Genomic DNA, 6000 nt, shown 5'->3' with positions numbered 1-6000 from the left:
GATGGGTTATAAAGGAGGTAGAGAGTGAGGCTGGGAGAGAGAGGACATCCAGGCTGTGGAGTGATGCTGAGGGAGGAGGAGGAGGGTTTGGAAAAGGGTCATTGTTTTACTACGCAAGCATTACAAGCGTAAGTATGCCCTCTATTGTGTTAATCTGGCATGAAAACTAAAGTCTGAGCCTGGGCTGGTACCTGGACTGAAATCACAAATGTGGTTGTGTGCATACATGCCTGAACACATGTATGAACATATATATATGATTTATATCAGAGAAACTTATGAGAACTCCAACTCCAACCTGTTTGTTTCAATAAACTTTTCTGCAAAATCCTCTTGTCAGTGACTGAAACGCAGCACTTCCAGTTCCACATATATGTACACGCATGTGAGAAAGTGTCTTACCTAATGTGTAATTTTCCCAAACTTTGTTGCTCATTTTACGAGTCCAGCTCTCCCCCCCTACTTTTCCTCTATGTCCCCCACATTTGCCCTCTCGTTCTCCTTCTCTCTCACTCCCTATATTGTCTTAGAAGAAGAGGTGACATTTAGACAAGGGGAAGAAAACAGACTGCCGACAAATATTGGAACTAAGGCAAATAAATCACAAGAAGGGAGGGCACGAGGACAGAGCGGATCAGTGTCACACGGGGGATTGGGAAAAGCAATAAAGAATAATAAACCAGGTTGGTGGTATATGAACTGAAGACCAAATTCTCAATCAAATTATCCACGTGAACATAGATTTTCTGGAGAATTTGAAATACCCTAAAAATTTTTTATTGATTACTGCATGTTGGCTGTTTAGCACAGAAAAACAAGCGCATGAAATAAACTGTACAGCATTTTTTTTAAAGAATATTTATCGCTGCATATATTTTCATTTTTTATTTTGTAGTATTCCCTCCCTTTCTCTCCTTCAAACCAGTCATAGCAATACTGGAAGAAATCCAGATGTACCTTCAGTGTTTTAAAAATTTGTGTTTCCTTTAGATTTAAGCTACTTTTGGGACCTATTCCAGTCTTATAACACACTGAAACAACCAGAAGAAGCATGTAAATTATGACTATTTCATTCCCCATATTTATGGTTTTTACTGAATAATGTAAGGTCTTTAAGGCCTACTAAGTCAAACTATAAAAGATATAAGAAAATAAAGTTTTATTGATCTATATTTTTTCCTCAGTTGCCCGCTTCCCTCGGGAAAAGAAAAATCAGGTTGTCACAAGATCAGTAAAATGTCAGTAAATGTGCTGTTTCAGCTTTCTTGAGCATCAGAACTCGTAAATTAATATAGCTCATAAATGTATTAAACGATCAGTATATGATTATGATATGAATAAAACATGACCTTTAAATGCAGCTTAATTGCACATAATCACACAAATTCCACTTCAACCAGAATCCTAAACCAGAAATCTGGTTCTGTTGTTCTGCTAATCTAGGCTAGTTAGCATAGAAAGTAGTTTTGTATTACAGTTTCCTCTGTTATGATGAGATTCAGCTGATGTCCAACAAAGTAAGTGAGAAGCATCAACGTGACTTTTAAAGGTAAATTAGCTACACGGTGAAACTTGCAGCTACGTCACCAGCTAACTATAACCAGATGGTGGTAAATGCAGTTTTTTAAAATTCAGAGTTTAAATGTTTAATTTAGGTCCTGATTTCCACATATTCTGACATCACTGATGTCTGATGGTAATTTTTCTTGATTTTAAAGTTGAAATTTAACTTCAAAGACTATAAATTAACATATGTGCCGCAGTCTTGTGACACTTAATGAAACCCCATTTGCTCATCTTAGAGGCTCATGTGTTGAATCAGTCAGTGCGTCACTGAAGCCAAACATTTGCAGACTCAAATGTTGGGAGTCCTCGTCTAAGATTTGGTGGCCCATCTACCTGACACCCAGAGTAAATGGTCACCCATCTCTCTTGCACACTTTCCTCTGTGTGTATCAGCAAAGACAGGTCTCTTCGAGGCTCCCTTCCCTCCTTTTTTAGTCTTCCACATGTCGTATTACTCCTTTGTGTCCCCTGTTTCTCCAAGTGACGTCTTCTGCTGTCTCCCACAGCAACACCATGGAGATGAGCTGGCCACTGTCATGTCCGGCGCCTCTGTTATGCTCGTCCCTTCACCCCTCTCTCGTAAATAACCTGCCCTCTTTTTTTTATCTTTATCTTTCCCCCATTTTGTGGACATTTTATCATTCCGAAATGGTCCCACACTGATTGACTGTAGCCAGGTTGCAAAGCCTAAAGAGATGCTTGTTAAAGCTTCAGCATGACATATATGTGGAGATGAGTTGCTTTCCCTCTGTTAAAGTGGGAGACAGCAGCAGACTTTGAGAGACAACTCTTAACTGATCTCACTTTGTCCACTGATTCTTACCATTGGGATGGATGATTGGCCTCATTCGGACAGGGCTGCCTCAGGGTGAGTCTAGACTTCACGAACATGCCCCCCCCCCATACCCCTCCCCTCATACCCCTCCCAAGGTCATTAAGAGACAGAAATGTAACCCATCACCTTTTTCTCACTCCTTGATCTGCTTTGTTACTTCCCTGCAGTTGAGGGCTACCTGCCTCAGCAGTCTGAATGCAGATATCAGGCAGGAACATGACTGTTGTGCATGAGCAGGCTCACATTGCTCAGGCATCTCTGCCAACAAAGAGCACTGCACGCACTGCTGTGTATGAATGTGTGTGGAGCGTGTGCATGAATATTATGGGATGGCGGGCGGTGGTGTTGTCAGGCAGGGAAGAGGGGGTGGCAGAGTGGGCGGCGAGCTGTGTGCACATGGGGGGAGGGGGCAGAGGGAATGGACGACCCATGGATGTTATGGAAATATGGCGGTGAGTGTACGTGTGTGTGTGCGCGTGTGTTTGTGGTGGTGGTGGGGGGGGGGGGGGGGGGGGGGGGGGGTAGCAGCCTGCTTTAGGTGGAAGGACAGCTGTGCATATAGGATAGAGGGAGCAAGATGAAGCGTTGAAGATGACGGAGTTGCACTTGAGTGCATGTGCACCCGCACATGCATGTGTAAGGGGCATTCAAGCAAAAGTAACGGACAATGACCAGACGTAGGCCTTTGTTGCTATGCGATCTGCATGTCCTGTACAGTGGGGAATACTGCAAAGTGGCCTCTGGAGTGTAGAGAAAGGCCTCACATCTTTGCAGCTCCTGCCCATTGAGATCTGAATCTGATACCATAGGAATCTTTCTTTTATGAATCAAAGCAACATAGGTATCAATAATCAAGACCCACAAATAAAAAGCAGAATAAAATATTAATCACATGCCTATTTAGCAGTGAAAAAAATAATAGTGTTAATGTAAACTATGTAATTTTTTTCCCCCAATGAAATGAAACACATAGATCTCTGTGAAAAGTAAAGAAATACAGTAAGTTAATGGGCAGGAAATCCAATTAAAATGCAACGCATAATTACAGTTTAGTTATCCATGGCTGACAGTCTAAATAGTAACATGTCTTACGCCATAATGAGCAGAGCAGCAGTCATAACAAGCCAAATGCTGCCAAAATTGACATAAAATGTCTGTCAGATATCAAACACACTGAGGTGAACGTTGCACAAAACACCTGACTGAATGCTAAACTGCTGCAGCTAGTAGGCAAAGTATGTGTGTGTGTGCAAGCATATGTCTGTGTGTGACAGAGGAATATGATGCTTAAACTGTACGCAAATCTGATTCAGTGTGATTACAAAGTGCTCTTCAGAGTAGTAGAAATGAGCATTTCTCATGGTGAATGAGTAAATCTTTGGAGCCTGATTAGACGCCATGTGGCCTTCGATTGCTCCTTCTAAACTCGTTTATGAGTTCAAACTTTTGAAATTGGACTTAACATTAAAGGGATTTTACTTTGGGAAGCCACTCAGAAATGAAGAGACCCCACTGAGCAGCTAAAAGCATCCATTTTCATTTATTTCTTTTTTAAAATAATAAGTTTTAGAAATCAATCAGTGAAGCCACAACAGGGAGCTGAATTTAGCAGAGGAGTGTGCTGCTGAAGCAGACACATTTTAGTTAACTTATTTGGTACTTTTGCTTTTGTATTACATATTATCTTTGGTACCTGCAGCTTCCATATATATAAAATCTATCATGATTATTGCTGCGATGGTTTTGGATGTGCTGAAGCTCTGGTTGTATTTACTCCAGACAGAACCTGAAGGCAGCAGCAGTGTGCATGTTTTTTATGAATCAATTTTAAGATAAGATAAGATAAGATAAGATAGGTCTTTATTAATCCCACAACGAGGAAATTTTTGCGTCATTTTAGCACTTCCTTTCGACTGACACTTTACTACACAAGATACAAGATATGTGTGTACTTGCAAATCTGTTGGCTCTTGAAAGTAGATGACCAGATGGGAGACAGATGTGTTGCAGTCGAGTTGTAATGAACCCACTAATAACAGTCTAATTTAGGAACTCTACGTATGATAATGGCCATCATTTGTGTACATAATCAAAACTGAATCACTGTGATTGAAATGCTGAGTGTGGCTCTCTTGTAGTGTATCAATAAATCTGTACTCGATCAAACTCACATGTGGCTCATCCTGAGCTCTTATTTGCACATTCAGGTAATTTTACTCCAGAATTACTGAACCAAGCAAACCCAGCTGGGAGAAGGTTTTAGTCAGGCCTGATTTCATTTTTTGATCCATCTGTTTTCTTCTTCTTACCCAATTCAGGGCTGTGGGATGAGGGTTGGGGTACACCAGATGGGTCAGTCTATCACAAGGCCAACACAAAGACAGAAAGAAAGAGAAGCACTGGAAACAATTTAGTCAACATGCATATTTTGTGGACTGTGGGACAGAGGAAACCCGCACAGGCCAGACAGGAAGAACATGCATGCGCCGCACAGAAGGCCCCAGCCAATCAATGGATTCAAGCTCAGGACCCAGGACAGTAATATCCATTGCATCACTGTGCACCCCTGATTTTACTTCTCTTTTAAGTTATTGTTTTTTTTGTGGTGGAAATGTGCTGTTAATTTTTTATTTGTTTCAACACCCAGGCCCTTTTCTAATAATTCAAGTCAATCCAGTTTTATTTATATACTGCCAAATCACTAAAACGGTTGTGGCAAGGTGCTTTATATTACAAGGTAAAGATGCTACAATAATACAGAGAAATTGGAGAAAAACCCAACAATCATATGACCCCAATGAGCAAGCGCTTTGGCAGCAGTGGGAAGGAAAAACTCCCTTTTAACAGGAAGAAACCTCTAGCAGGACCAGGTTCAGGGACCTGCCACGACCGGAAGAGAGCCAGAGATGAGTAATAACTAAAAATTAAATGCAGTGAGATGTATAAACACTGATATAAAGAACCAAAAATGTGAGTGTAAAAAGTGACTGAAGAAGAAACATTCAGTGCATCATGGGAATCAGGGTCACCTGATCCAACCCTAACTATACACTTTATCAAAAATGAAAGTTTTAAACCTAATCTTAAAAGCAGAGAGGGTGAATCCGAGCTGGAAGCTGGCTCCACAGAACAGGGGCCTGAATGCTGAAAGCTCTGCCTCCCATTGTACTCCAGGAACCACAGGTAAGCCTGCGGGCTGAGAGCAAAGTGCTCTAATGGGGTGATATGGTACTGTCAGGTCATTAATATAAGATGGGGACTGATTATTTAATACCTTGTATGTGAGGAGCAAGATTTTAAATTGAATTCTGGATTTAACAAGGAGCCAATGAAGGGAAGCCAGTAAACAAATATGCTCTCTCTTTCTAGTCCCTGTCAGTACTCTCACTGCAGCATTTTGAATCAACCGAAGGCTTTCTAGGGAGTTTTTAGGCCATCCTGATAATAAAGAATTATCAGAAAAAGTCCAGCCTAAAAGTCATAAATGCATGAACTAGTTTTTTAGTGTCACTCTGAGACAGGATGTTTTATTTATTAATACGTGCTTTGAAGGACATATCCTGGTCACAAATGACACGAAGATTTCTTACAGTGTTATT

Source organism: Maylandia zebra, linkage group LG11, assembly GCF_041146795.1.
Source record: "Maylandia zebra isolate NMK-2024a linkage group LG11, Mzebra_GT3a, whole genome shotgun sequence".
NCBI classification, from domain to species: domain Eukaryota; kingdom Metazoa; phylum Chordata; class Actinopteri; order Cichliformes; family Cichlidae; genus Maylandia; species Maylandia zebra.
Note: the sequence above shows the minus strand (reverse complement) of the source record.